This window comes from Haliotis rubra, unplaced genomic scaffold, assembly GCF_003918875.1.
Source record: "Haliotis rubra isolate DU_JTF1 unplaced genomic scaffold, ASM391887v1 Scf54, whole genome shotgun sequence".
Lineage (NCBI taxonomy): Eukaryota > Metazoa > Mollusca > Gastropoda > Lepetellida > Haliotidae > Haliotis > Haliotis rubra.
The window spans coordinates 2,490,437-2,506,077 of NW_025767235.1; the positions used below are offsets into that span (position 1 = coordinate 2,490,437).

At 42.7% G+C, this 15,641-nt stretch overlaps 1 protein-coding gene across 2 annotated transcripts in view; it reads left to right on the forward strand.

The window, feature by feature from the left end:
* Positions 1 to 15,641, forward strand: part of LOC124253366 (ADAMTS-like protein 3) — a 131,226-nt gene that overhangs the window by 55,131 nt on the left and 60,454 nt on the right. The gene's annotated exons all lie outside the window — the stretch shown is intronic.

A 15,641-nucleotide genomic window follows, 5' to 3' on the forward strand; every position in this document is an offset into this window, starting at 1 on the left:
AGTCGGTAGACGTTAAACAGCTCCAACTGAATGTGAACATCACAGGGAAGTTCATGGACTCACAAGGCATACAGCGTGTGTATGTTATTACCCATTTCACTACAGGGTATTAATAACTCTATTGGGTTTCTTTTCCTTGAAACAGATGTTTAAATATCTCATTTCTATGTCTAAGCAATAGAAATAGCAGTTTTTCGTGGATTTATATTATTTGCTGACTGACAGCATCAAGCAACAACAATAGCTTTTATTAGTAACGGGTCAGTGATGTGTTCAAATTAAAAGCACATGTATTTTTTCTTAAACATCATTGTTTCATTTATTGATGAAAAGCCTTGATGTGTCTTCAGGAAGAGATACCTGTCTACTGTTAAGCCGATAGGCTATTGTATATACTGCTGCCAAATCATACCTTTTCATTCAAAAGGTTATGTACAGTTTGATTTGAAGGGCAGAGGTGTAGTTTGCTGTGATGTGTTTCCTCGTTGTCTGGAAGGTGCCATCAACCTTTCTCCCAAGGCCTGCGCTGGAACTACGGGGCTGAATGGTCCTCGCTCGAAACCTTTAGGAGAAAGGCTATTGTGTACATGTGACGAAACACGTGGTTCCTGTTCCTCGTGAAGGGGTTTGGCTTAGCTTCACATCTTGGTCAAAACAAGTGGAAGAACACCCGATTGTTTCACAGTGTCATAGTTAATTCATTAAAGCGGAGAAAAGCACATTCCCAGACTAAATGTAAATATTTTCTCCTTCATCCTTGTCTTCGGAAGTTTCGGTTTGAGGATAATAAGAACGGTTTGGTTGTAAGTGCCGTCACAAGTCTGACGCCCGGGGTTCTGACTTTCATTTTGGTTTTTCTATCTAGGTGTGTCTTACTATATATCTAAGCTGCCAGGATGTGGGTTCGAACCACAGTATCACGAATATGATTATTGTTTATTTAGTACCAAATCCCAGCAGGGAGGGGGAATACTGTTGAACTTGTGACTTTCCTTCGTCAAAGACCAAAGCAGTAAAGCGACTAAGATAGCACCAGGTGCCGAAACAGATTCAGCTGAAGGTCAAGTGGAAATAGCAGAGACAATTACTTGAATGGATCACTGAAAATAAGGAAGACACCAGGTGTTATTTATTCACTCTGGATTCAAATTTTCGTGAACATGAAAACTATGTATGCCACTGTAAAGGTTAAATCTTTATTGTGTCCTGTGTACGTATAGACACTGGCTGAATGTCACAAGATATTCAATATGTGATCCATTACCTCCAAGGATGTATAGTGATGGATGCCCTTGTCAGTGCTTCAACACGTTACGTAACACACACGGTGGACGACTCTCCTTTAAGTGAAATATATATATATAGTGTACATTATATTACCGAGTTCTCGTTATTGGGTCTCGTGTTGCCCGAGATTACAACGGTGGTATCTCAACCGTAACTTTATGTTTAAATAACCCCTGAATTTGTCGACCTTCAGAGGTTTATGAATCCTTGTACAGATCGTATTGTATTTCTCGCGCTGTCAAGTGTTTACCTGAGACTGTAAGTGTATCATTATGGTCTTATCGGCCTCATTAGTCCAACTGGCTTCCGTGACGTGTGTGTTTCATAGACACACATGGTGTCACAAGGCTCGGCTGGTAGTGGACAAAACGATACCCCAGTTAAAGGGGAAGTGACGCCAAACCTCGGATTCACCCAACTAGTTCTACTCCATTCTCCAAAGAAGCCGTTTGTTTGGTCAGCTTTTTCGACTTTTACAAACCTAGGCAACTGTATACAAACTGCATTAGTCTTAATTTACGACCCAGATCAACTGAAGACACGACACATTCTCCCGCGTTACTGTAAGGCAAGGAAAATACTATCGACATAAACATCTTCTTAGTACAAACATGGAAACAAATAAATTCAATCAAATATGACTAGTATAAATATTACAACGATGATAAAAATACAAATGGACTAATTAATGTCACCTTAATGGAATCTCCATAGATTGGGCGCCATTTTGCATTTTCAGGAAGTTTTCAAGAGAATTAAATGTATTATACGGCTTTGGTAGCAATATCATGTGAATGACATTTTAAATATGATATATGTTCTTTGTCTAGTAGCAGCCGTGTGGCAGCACTAAATCAGACTGACTCCGTGAATTGTTTCTGTCTTTCTACAAGCGTTCGGCCATCCTCTATGAAGGGAAACCCCTCGTCATTTCAAAGTCGGTACATATTTTCAGGTTTAACCTTAGCTTCACTGATAAAGACATTGTTTTTTAAGCTGTCGAGTACTGTATCAATGAGAGGTTCCTGATATGTTATAATGCTGAGTTGGTGGTATCTGCTTGTGGTGTACAACCCTGTTGAGAGCGCTCGCTGATATAAGACTCTACAACCAAGAAGTCGGGGAACTTACGCTAGCAGCGGTGGAATATGGTAGCGAGCACTGAATGGGACAAGCCGAAGGATATCTTTAGATTATTTAAAGGAATTCTGAATTGTACACTGCACAGCTAAAAGAGATTCATCCAATGGGTTTTCTGTTCCTCATGGTTCGGGATATAGGGTGATTCCATTGCTTGCTGAGTGCTATTGTATTTTATGCTGAAAGGGTAACATTGATATATTTGAGATTACAATATAGAACAATTTATTAGGGATGGCAACTTCTTTATATCGTGAGTGCGACGTTTCGATAAAGATTTGTCATCCATAAAAATTGGTTCTATATTGTACGTCTCAACTTCTAAAATGCCACTCAAACAAGTTATATTTGAGATTAATTACAAGATTTTCGTTGAAATCGTTTTTCGGCTGTATATATACTCACGATGTCCCTAAAATCTTACAATCGATTTTAGTATAAATCCGATTTCTTTCCTTTAATCACAATTCATATCACTATTATTTAGAGTTGCCAAATCAATTCATTTCCTTTAGCTGATGCATGTGTCTGTTGACAGCTGATGGGGTAATATCAACCCCGTTCCTATGTGAACGCCTTGACGTGATGAAGACGGGGTATTCCGACATGCATGATTCATCCCATTGCCCGCTGTGGTAGTTAGTCATCAACCTCCGACATGTTTCTGGTTTCTGTTTACTCGCCATATCAAATTCCAGCAAGTACAAGGATAAAACAACCATAACCTTTTATTGAAACCCATGTCAACCTAATATCAGATCCAATGTACTGTGCTCTATTGTCCTGTGTTCGGTACATCACTTAAAGTATCGCATACACCACTTAATGTTTCTACTGATTAAATCTATACTGTTGTAGCAAACCGATAACGCCGACAAACAACAGACAATCGCCATGTATACGGGTATATGATGAGCTGACGGGGTGTAGGTAGGGAGAGGGAGATTTATGGAAGGGTAGATTGGAAGCGGGGTGGGATGGGTGTCCATAGAGCCTTTAATCGCAGATGTAGGTTCCCTACTAATGACTTACAAGGCTCGCTCACTCTCAGATGTCAACAGTAAATGTATCTTCTTGTGACAGACCACGACGATTACCTATAGTCAGCTTCACAATCAAAGCGGACAGAGAGAGTTGTGTGGAATCCGGCCAAGCAAGATGCCCTATAATGGGTGGGAGGTTGTACCATGACGTCATTCACCTCCCGTGGCCAGCAACACCATGGCTTTACAATGTCCACTACAGTAGCTAATGGTTTATGACCAGCTGTCCTCCCACCCAGTCCAAGAGTCTATACAATATATCACCCACCCGGTTGGTACTCGGGGTATACTTACAGGGATATGGAGGTCAATGTGATTGAAGACCTTTCACCGTGTCCGATGGACGAGGGGAGTCGATTTGTGGATTAAAGAGTGTCAGTCTGACAAGTACTTTGCAACTCGCTGAAGCAACGAACACTGTCAAATAAATAATGGATTTCGTGTCGTTAGCTGGTCATATGTAAACACACGTCCAGAACAACACGAACAGTGTACCGTGTAGGTGTGAGAGGGGCAATATATGTACACTCAAACCCACAAGTCTTCCCCATGTGTAAACATGCTCACGTGGTCTCTGGCAGGTGAATGACCGATGTGTCGTGTGAATGTTGCTGTCGTTGCTGACGACGATCAGAGGCTACTTACGCTTGAAGTATGTCTGACTGACTGAGTTTGGTTTTACACCTCTTTTAGCAATATTCCAGCAACATCACGGCGGGGGACACCAGAAATGGGCTTCACACATTGTACCCATGTGAGGATTCGAACCCGGGTCTTCGGCGTGATTGTAGTATGTGAATGGATTTGAATACACTGCCTTAGTTTATGTTAACTGAAGGTACACTGACCCATCGTTATCTTTTCAATGTTATAACCCGCATATAAGTACGTGGTGGGTGTAGTTTAGTGTGAGAAGACTGGGTGCAGGGTCCAGGTCCAGGGTGTAGCTGAGTGTGAGAAGACTGGGTGCAGGGTCCAGGTCCAGGGTGTAGCTGAGTGTGAGAAGACCGGATATAGGGTCCAGGTCCAGGGTGTAGCTGAGTGTGAGAAGACTGGGTGCAGGGTCCAGGTCCAGGGTGTAGCTGAGTGTGAGAAAACCGGATATAGGGTCCAGGTCCAGGGTGTAGCTGAGTGTGAGAAGACTGGATACAGGGTCCAGGTCCAGGGTGTAGCTGAGTGTGAGAAGACTGGGTGCAGGGTCCAGGTCCAGGGTGTAGCTGAGTGTGAGAAGACCGGATATAGGGTCCAGGTCCAGGGTGTAGCTGAGTGTGAGAAGACCGGATATAGGGTCCAGGTCCAGGGTGTAGCTGAGTGTGAGAAGACCGGATATAGGGTCCAGGTCCAGGGTGTAGCTGAGTGTGAGAAGACCGGATATAGGGTCCAGGTCCAGGGTGTAGCTGAGTGTGAGAAGACTGGGTGCAGGGTCCAGGTCCAGGGTGTAGCTGAGTGTGAGAAGACCGGATATAGGGTCCAGGTCCAGGGTGTAGCTGAGTGTGAGAAGACCGGATGTAGGGTCCAGGTCCAGGGTGTAGCTGAGTGTGAGAAGACCGGATATAGGGTCCAGGTCCAGGGTGTAGCTGAGTGTGAGAAGACTGGTTTGCAGGGTCCAGGTCCAGGGTGTAGCTGAGTGTGAGAAGACCGGATATAGGGTCCAGGTCCAGGGTGTAGCTGAGTGAAGACCGGATATAGGGTCCAGGTCCAGGGTGTAGCTGAGTGTGAGAAGACCGGATACAGGGTCCAGGTCCAGGGTGTAGCTGAGTGTGAGAAGACCGGATATAGGGTCCAGGTCCAGGGTGTAGCTGACTGTGAGAAGACTGGATACAGGGTCCAGGTCTAGGGTGTAGCTGAGAGTGAGAAGACTGGGTGCAGGGTCCAGGTGATCCTGGAAAGACCGGATATAGGGTCCAGGTCCACACACTACATGCAGGGTCCAGCTGAGAGTGAGAAGACCATAGATCTGAGTTCGTCTTCTAATGTACCATCCTTCTTAATTCACTGAAGTTGTGTGACCCATAACTACGAGGTATCGAGGTACAATGAGCCACTCATTGTTTGAACAAAGATTATTCTTCTTTACAAAAAAAGAACATTTTAAAATTGTGATGTGAATTCCAAGTAGTTTAGATTACAACAGATAGATTCATGAGTCTGACAAAGGACAAATAAGGTTATTATTCTACAATTTACAAATGGTAATATCTATTTGAAAGCATATTTGAAAATAAGTGTTTTTAAAAAAGATATTTTGCTAATATCGTGCAAAGGAATGTCAATATCTCTATGTTCTGTTAGACACAACAATGAAGACGATTCTTTAAACAAAGTTCGACATCTGTTAGGAGCATTTATCTTTCTAATAGGTGTATTTAACGTAATCCAGCGTGCTATTTCATCACCGAGCGTTGTCGTTATGTGACGTAACACCTCATTACGGGACGGTACTGTAGTGTTTATGTGTCACAGTCAAGCGACTGTGTTTGTCCGCCAACATTTAGTAGTGTGTCCTAGTGGGAGCACACAATGACAGGAAACTGTCATAAATTCCTGCCACTCTTCGACAACAGACTCTCTCTTGATACGTCTTAAATAACTAATGACATATTAAATAATACCAGTTATACGACATGGTGTATTCATTAACTTAAATCATTGCCTGTTAGTACGGGCGCTTTGAGGCTGTGTGGGAGTTCACACGGCTGGGTATGAGCCAGTAGCCTAAATCCTGGGAACTCCTACCACGTCTTGTATACCTAATAGTGTTGATATCTGGGGTTGAACCCACCAAGCTATTATTATGACTATATCAAATACTGAGAGCAGATGTTCATCGCTCTCAGATGGTGGTTAATAGTCGTTACTCCACGCATGCGCAAGCTTATCGGGGCATATGTTTCGTATCATTTCCGCCTAATTGTCGAGATAACTGCAATACTGAGTCAATATTTTGGGAACAGTTTTCCTTCCTAGTAAGCCTCCAGTCAGTGACTCGGGGGCTCTGCTGCCTGTTCTCACACCGCACTGACAAGGATTTAGAGACTGCAATGTGCTTTAGGACCATGCGAGTTGATCTGAACAAGGATCTTCGTGTTGAATTGTTGTCCTTTGTTGTTTTTCCGCGATGTAATAGCCGTTGCAGGTGGTCAAGTAGTCACGTACTCGCTCGTCACAACGGAGACTCGATTTCGATTCTTCAAATCGGTTCTGTAAGTTAAAGCCCGTTGTCTTTCGCTTTGATTTGGAGAGGAATATGTATTAAGGTGACGTAGAAATAAACGACTACACCAACTTCTAAATGCCTTTGAAGAATTTCACTCACATACTCGCCTATCCCCGGTTGTAGTCCTCAATCATTGCTGCATCAGCAGTCTGAGAGTCGGTTGAAGGTTATGACTCATTCAACATTGTTACAGTTTTATCAAAAGGTATTTATCAATTTCACAAGTTAACGGAAGAATAAAAATACATCTTCAACTTCCATTATGTAGACATAATGTTTATATGATAAAGACAGCATCACCGTCGGACGGTTCCGTTTCGTACATCAGAAGAATACGAAGTATGCATTATTCTCGAAAAGGGATGCATGATACTATTTTTTTCTCTGAAATATGACACTTACGATACGATGTGGATGTAGTTGAGTGCTGTATTGTAATTGTTTCATCAGATGAGGACGTGGAGGAGTACACCCTGCTGCCGTATTTGCATCCCACACGGGCTACCTTCAACTCACGTAGTTCACAAGCGCTAGACCCCGCTTTATTTCCCAATGTTGCGCGGTGGTGTTTTGGGCACGCTTTCTTTATTTACGTGCTGTTCTGTTTTTTCCCGACACCCCAATGTAAACATGCCCCTCTCAGCTGTAGCACGTGCTCGCGAGGCTGGGCTTCATGTAAGCCACTTCCATAGGACCTTAGTGCAGTGTTAAAATCAGAGAAGTTTCAAAAGTGCACGCTCCCTTTGTATCGAATCCTAAAAATATCTACTAAAGATTGTTATTATTTGATACTTGTGCTAAATTATGTTTCATCTATACATACGTACGTATGTTACGGTACGTGAGGTTGTCGAGCCTCTACTGATTTACGTTAACCGGACAAGCATGCTGTACACGAAATGTGCTTTAAGTGCCGGGTTTGATCTATGTACCGACAGATTGCATTCATGCCGTACTGTGTGTAAGATGGGGAGATGTACAACCATGTCGTTTGTTGAAGCTAATAAATGTGTCTGTTTCCTCGCGTTGTTAGCGAAATAATGTTTTACGGATATTCACGTCGCATTTCCCACGTTACAGAACACATTGCTATCGCCATTGTCAAAGGCGTCAGAACTGTGTCTACATCCCGTGCCAGTTTCCTCCTGGGTAGCTTCCAATCATACCCCGATGAGTACTGATTTGTTAAGTCATGCCTGTTAAGTGGGATTAATCAAGTTGTTAACGTGTTCAAACTGCGTCACGGCGGATTTGTGACTTATGATTGAAATACTGAACGGCGTTAAATCCCAAATGATCCGCACCTGGCGCGGTAATTATCCTTTATGATTGTGTTGATTGCTCACAAAGGTACCTGAACAGAGCGGGTTCAGTGTGTATCAATCGAAATTGAATACTTGCAATTTAAATATTAATTTTGTAAACTGCGAATGGAGGACAACACATCATATAAATATTGAAACATGATTTCAAACACTATTGTTGGACCTTCATCTGTTGGACAATCAATTGCCATTTACTTCACGAACCAGTTGTTTGTACACTAAATATTCCTCAAATCACTCACCTATACATTTATTAAGTGTCGAATGACTTTCCCGGGTAATTATCGTCGCCTGTCGAAGGTAGTGTAAACTATTTGAAGATTTATGGTAAAACTGTAGGGTATTTCCTATCACCTCGAAGCACTTCAGATGAAAGAGCACCCTTGACAGAGATATATGCCTAACGTTAACAAATACGTCTCAGCAAAGTATGGAGGTCTGTTGAGGCCATCATCGCTTCAACCTTGTGTCGAGAAATACGACAGTAACACCATCGGCATGACACCTACATTGTTAAGCTGCATCCTTAGAAATGTCAAACACATTTTTCATACTTCATCTGTGTTGTAACAAGACACTTGTGGAGTAAGTATCGTTTAAATATACCTGTTGTGTTCGCTTGAACTTCACCTCTACGGATGTTAAAGGTATCCATGTCGGAGTGTAAGCTTGAGAGAACAATTGGAATGTGAAGCAATTGTTCAGTCACTCACTCACAATTAGTATCTTATTAACGGTCATCGATTACACCCAAGCTTCAAGATGTACCAAACTGAAACGACCCATAAACTAAGGAATGTGCCTTGTTCCTATGGTGACATAATGTGACAGGTGTAACCACTGTTCAGCTGATGACGATGTAAGTAATACCTGTGGCTAATAAGGCCATAACTATCATTTGGTAGGTGAATATGACTGAGAATTTCAGTTGCAAGACTTCAGGAATCTGGCGTGTGGGGTGATCCAGGATTGTGATGAGACCCATAGGACCTACAGACACGGGGCTACTAACTAGAACAGTGGGCTATTCTATTGTTCGGTATTCTGAAAGTGGTGTCACGGTTTGTTGGTTTTGTATAGAATTCCAGAGTTGCATTTCAACTTCAGATAGGTAAATGGTATATGCACAACTTGTCCATTTGGAATAGCCTGCAACTTATTTTACCTTATGATGTGTATAATATTGAAATATCAACAGTAACACACGAACTGTCCTGAACAACGGGGTCAGGCTTCACAGCGCAAACGTCATCTAACCAAGGCCATAAAATAATTATTATTTTATGATGTCTGGTCTAACGCGCCGTACGTCAGTCATACTGCTAAGTTCACTTTGTGAGGCCGGAGCCGTAACGTCCAATGACGCCGTACAATGGGCCTCTGTGAAGGGTGGTCTACATTCTTGCACTGCTTCCATCAAGGTTAATGTAACAGTACCAGACACACAGCGAGTACAATGACATAATGGTATCCAGACCATTTTAATTTATGGCCCACAAAAAGTGCGCTATCATAACGAGAAAGTCAACAAATGTGTAGTTGCCCTATCTCGTATCAGTAAAAGCACGTCCCCTGTGGCTTCCAAAATACCAAATTGCCATTACGTCTGCATAACGTCCCAGGAGTATGCAATAAAAAAGGAAGTTTCTACTTGAAATTAATGTTGTCCGAAGATGAATGCAAGCAACTGGCAGGAGACCCGAATGAACTGGTGTGGAAGACTGCGAGTGTGTGTTTGTGAGTGAGTGAGAGAAAGGCTATGGGACACAACCGCCAGTGATAGTATGCCACCGAGCAGTATAAACTTGCAAATTGGATCTGACCAAAAACTTTTCCCAAACTTTAGTAGGCTTAAAAACAATGGAAACACTCAGTAACACTTCACAATTAACGTCCAAAACACACATGAGGCACCGGAATGAAATAAATCACCACCTCGATGGTTTTTGCCGAGCGATAACCAATCACTGCATATGTTCAAATGTACCAAAATGCTTTCGAAAGAGCAGGATCCTATGTGTATCCGAAATGAAGACTTGCATTTTTAGAGATTGCTTTTAATTTGTGAAATATATGCCTCAGACACGCTAGACGGTCTCAGAACTCAAAAGGGTTTTTGAGCAGTGTCAGCTAGTGCGTGCGTGCGTGCGTGCGTGCGTGCGTGCGTGCGAGAATAACAAGTCCTTGTTTGTTTCTTAGTCACAATCAAGGAGGGCAATGTTTCATCAGGCCTGAAGTTGACAAACTAGTGGTCAACATCATGAGCATCAATCATAGATGTGTGGATCAGCTGGCGCCACAACTAAGCCCGAAATACTGGCGAGATGACTGAAATTACCTATTCAAAGTTGAAAAACATAGTTGTCACTTCCATCTCTTTGTCCTTGTACACTCAGTGTGTTAACGGTCCAGTAACACACACAGCTGCATGCATCTGTACAACTGAACATATTCGTCACTATTCGGACTTTTCCGTACCTACAACCGCCTTTCGTTAGTGCGTCTTCAGGAATGATTCTGCTTTCGTAAGGGACCGTTCATAATTTATGGCCAAGATGATTTTAAGGGGCGTATCACCCTGTTTGATCTGAAGAGGTTGGGGGGTCATCAAGTTTGTACACATGGACTAGCGGGGTCATACAAGTATTTAAAATAATGCTTAAAAACTGTGTGTGTAAAAATTGTGTGTGGGGTGGGTGGGGGTGTCATTGATTTTGTACATGACATGCACGGGGGAGGTCACTTACTTTGAACACAAAATATGGGGGGGGGGTTTATTCACATTGTACATGCTGCTCCATAAATCATAATCACCCCCACCCCCTAGCCATTATGACCGGTCCCTAATACGGAAACGCTTTTGTGCGGACCACGGACGTGTTCCAAAACTGCAGGTACTTTTCTAGTCTGTCTCACAGTCCCTGAACCATATTATTTTCCCTACTGCCTAGCCCTCCCTGCAATGCTAAAGCCCTAAATAAAGCAAGTCTAGATTCCCTCAGGTTCTCTGGGCTCCCTAGGGCTCCTTTTCAATATAAATGGGCTTGTTTGTTACTATCAAAATTATATATATTCAGAGACTAAACCTTAGTCTAGTACTTTTCCTGAGACGTCGTCAAAGCTTGCAGCCGGAATTTAGTAATAACCGACATGGTGGCCACGGTCAATATTTACCTGTTCGTAGTAACTGAACCATTCAAGTGACATTGGCAAAACTGGCTCAGATACACGACGAGGCGTTGTCACCAATCTGACGTGCACGAATTTTACAAGAATGACAAAAACGTCACTTCTTTGTTTATTTTGTACATATCACTGTTCGTGTTGTGAGATAACACGTCATTTTCACACTGACAGATGTCAGTCACAACTAAGCCTTTGTTTATTTCAGTAATACATCTTGGCTTAAAATGTTCGTAGGGATTATCGGGATGACGGTGACATTGCTCATCTTGACGTTCTGACAATAAGGGCTGTGTTGGGCTATCGACACAACTGTTTGGTTTTGTATACATGTATGTAGAAATGGCTAGCGTATATCTAAAAGTAGTTGTATTTATTTCGTTTTAAAGCCCTCTTTAACTTTAAAAGATATTCATTTTACATTTTATCTACATGCGGCAAATACATTGTGCGGGGAATTCGGAAAGAGTTCCTTCCGTTCCCCCAACCCTAAACCTAAACCTAAACCTAAACCTAACCTAACTTAAATTTTGGACTTTTAGTCATTTTTGTGAGTTGTCTAGTAATTGTTGCTTTAAGTTTTGTGAATAATTTTAGTATATATTAATTTATATATATTATTTGGGATGGGGGAACGGGAGGAACTCTTACCCGGAAGTCAAATGAAATAAAGATGACTATGAAAATCATTTCGAATATCAGAAGCGTGATTCCTTCCAAAAGATCGAAAAACTTAGTTTGTTTCCTTTCCAAGCCATCCGAAGGTGACCCATCGTATCTCTACACGGTGTAAATTGCATCCCCAGGTAAAAATCCAGGTTAAGGAATGCGTGACTGTATCGTATGTCACCCCGCCCTCTTCCCCAACCCAACCTTGGTGCAGCACGCACAAATCAGGTTTGTCCGCTGACACCGACACAACAGAGAGGTCGGGCAACTTTCTCGTGTTACGTAAGACAAGTGATGGTAATTGCTGTCATCATGTAATCCCGGTGTCTCGGGCACAGGGAGCGTATCAAAGCGTTTTGTAATTTTTTTGCGTTTAACCATTAGGTTGAAACAAAGGGATAAGGCTTGAAAACAGACAAGACCAAATTGTACCGTATTCCTGACTATTCTGCATTCTGTATAATCGTCAGGTAAATGAGTAGCCGGGGAAACGTGTGAGTTAGTGGTTATTTTTTTACTCAAGAGGTGAGGTGAGGTGAAATTGGGTTTAACGTCGTGCTTGGGAATATTTCGCTCATATGACGACGTGCATGCGTGTGTATGTGTATGTGCGGCTGCTTGTACTAGCCCAGACTTAAGCTGGTTTTATAGTGCTAGCCCACTGAGATACCATGCCACAGTGAAGCATGAATACCCCACTCAGACACATTATACTGACTCCGAGCCGACCAGTCCTTTATGTACCCATTAATGCCGAGCGCCAGGCAGGGACCAACAAGTACCATATTTTAACGTCTTTGGTATGACGCGGTTGGGGATCGAACCCGCGACCTTCCGCTCTCCGGGCGGACGCTCTAACCGCTACACCTCGGAGGCGGTCTTTTACTCAAGAAACAGCAAATAGTCCAGCAGCCTGTATGTAAATTGTAATCGACAAACAGGTGATCATTATCATAAGCAACGATTCATACCTTCGTGGTAGGATGACACACAATCAGCGTACTGGGTACATTACATCAATGTTGTCATTACCATTGACACTAACTACGACATGATATACACTTAAGTAATTTTGCCCCTTATACTTTGCTTTTGTCCGCATGTCAGATTTCGTCCGTTGTCTATGAGTGTGTGTTCTCCATTGCGAGATAAAATTGAATGTGACTTTCTTGAATTGTTATTTGGAAAATATTATTTGGAAAGACGGTAACATGTGAATGTTAGTCGTGCATATTCTAAGATCTAAACTAAGAGAGGTAAATACATTAACGCTCTATCAAACTCGGGTTATGTCCACCAGATGTACAATTCATAGACGGTTCCAGAGGGGTGTGTCCTGAAAGTTTATTAAATGACCATTGAAACTTTCGTGAAAACGGGTCAAAATGAACTGTGCACACACATACCCCAACCCCCTTTCCTCAAAAAGCTGTATCCGCCCCTGCAATGAATCCTAACTCCTGATTATGATGGGAAACGCTACGTGTAATTGCGCAACTAGCTGCGCACGTGAGCAGTAGAACCATCATAGCCCTAACTGAAATGGACACATTGACTTTCCGGCGCAGTGCGACCTGTATGCCGTCTATAGACACGGTACAACGCTCTGTCTTGTCATGGCATGTATTCAGACTTAATTCCCAGCATGGATCCGATAATTCCCATCATATGCTGTAATAACTAGGCTTTGCAAGGCTGTTATCCTAGCATGAAATCTCCAAGATAAGCTCCCATCTTCAATGAGTTCACCTTGCGGTGGTGTCTCCCCGTCGGAAAGAAAGACGCCCAAACCACAGCTGACGTCTCTCGGGAGAAGCTGTCGCCATACCTTTCTCCATCGAACGCACCTAGGACAAAACAGGCAGGTATTTTCTTCTGTGCACGATGGCCCCGTGGGGAGCATATATTCAAATCCAAATTCCCTATTGGCGTTAATTCATTGTCAGAAAGACATATATTTCAACATGGTCGTCGTTAATATGGGACGATTCAAAGCGCATGTCCATGACGCATGACATCAGCTTCATAGAACCCCCACCAGGAGGCGCGTCGCGTAATGACTTTTGGTGATGTCACACTGTGACGACGTGAGAAGGTGTCAGGTGTCAACACCTGTAGTCTACTATTTCCAACAGAAAGCATAATAAGTCTTAGAAAGAACAACTACGTTTTACGAAGAAATCCTTTCAATCAGTTCCTCACACCTCTTCTCGTCCTTCAGGAAATGTCATCCTTTGTTCGAGATCCCTCAGTAGGATTCTTGAAGCTGCCATTAAGCTGTAAGGCAAAAGAAAGTAACCCATGTTTGATGGTGTCTGTATGGAATCCCGGAAGGGATATTGTCGCGTTGTCGCATTGTCACGTTGTCGTCCTCTCAAAAACAAGCAAAGTGAAGCAAAATTAACCAAAGCGCGACAATACTACAATGCGACAACGCGACATTTCGGCCATTTGTCGCATTGCCGCGATGTCGCATGTCGCGTTTTGAATAATATTTTTCTATTCCTCCAAAGGGCGACAATGCGACAACCCGTCAATGTCCCTTCCAGGATTCCATACGTCTGTGATCAAAACAACCCAGGAATGGTTATCATATGGAGGTATCACAGCTGTATTTTGGGTGTTACGTTTGCTGTGTTCCTGCCACCGTTTCAGCCTAGAAATGTTTGGATAAGATTTATAATTTTTTTCTGTATATATCCCTAGCCCAACTATTTCTGTATGACCCATAGATATGTTTAGTGTTGTGAGTGTCATATACCTCTGTTCTGGTGTAGTAGGTCTTAATACAGTTGAACATCGTATACTACTTCAACATAGCAGTGCAGACCATATATACACCGTGACGTCTTATAGTTGAACATCCTATACTGCAACATAGCAGTGCAGACCATATATACACGTCCTATAGTTGAACACCCTATACTGCAACATAGCAGTGCAGATCATAAATACACGCCCTACAGTTGAACATCCTATACTGCAACATAGCAGTGCAGACCATATATACACGCCCTACAGTTGAACACCCTATACTGCAACATAGCAGTGCAGATCATAAATACACGCCCTACACTGAACATCCTATACCGCAACATAGCAGTGCAGAACTATATGAACACCCTATACTGCAACATAGCAGTGCAGACCATATATACACGTCCTATAGTTGAACACCCTATACTGCAACATAGCAGTGCAGACCATATATACACGTCCTACGGTTGAACATCCTATACTGCAACATAGCAGTGCAGACCCATATATATCGTCCTACAGTTGAACATCCTATACTGCAACATAGCAGTGCGGTGCAGACCATATATACACGTCCTATGGTTGAACACCCTATACTGCAACACAGCAGTGCAGACCATATATACACGTCCTATAGTTGAACACCCTATACTGCAACATAGCAGTGCAGATCATATATACACGTCCTACGGTTGAACATCCTATACTGCAACATAGCAGTGCAGACCATATATACACGTCCTACAGTTGAACATCCTATACTGCAACATAGCAGTGCAGATCATATATACACGTCCTACGGTTGAACATCCTATACTGCAACATAGCAGTGCAGACCATATATACACGTCCTACGGTTGAACATCCTATACTGCAACATAGCAGTGCAGACCATATATACACGTCCTATAGTTGAACACCCTATACTGCAACATAGCAGTGCAGATCATAAATACACGCCCTACAGTTGAACATCCTATACTGCAACATAGCAGTGCAGACCATAAATACACGCCCTAC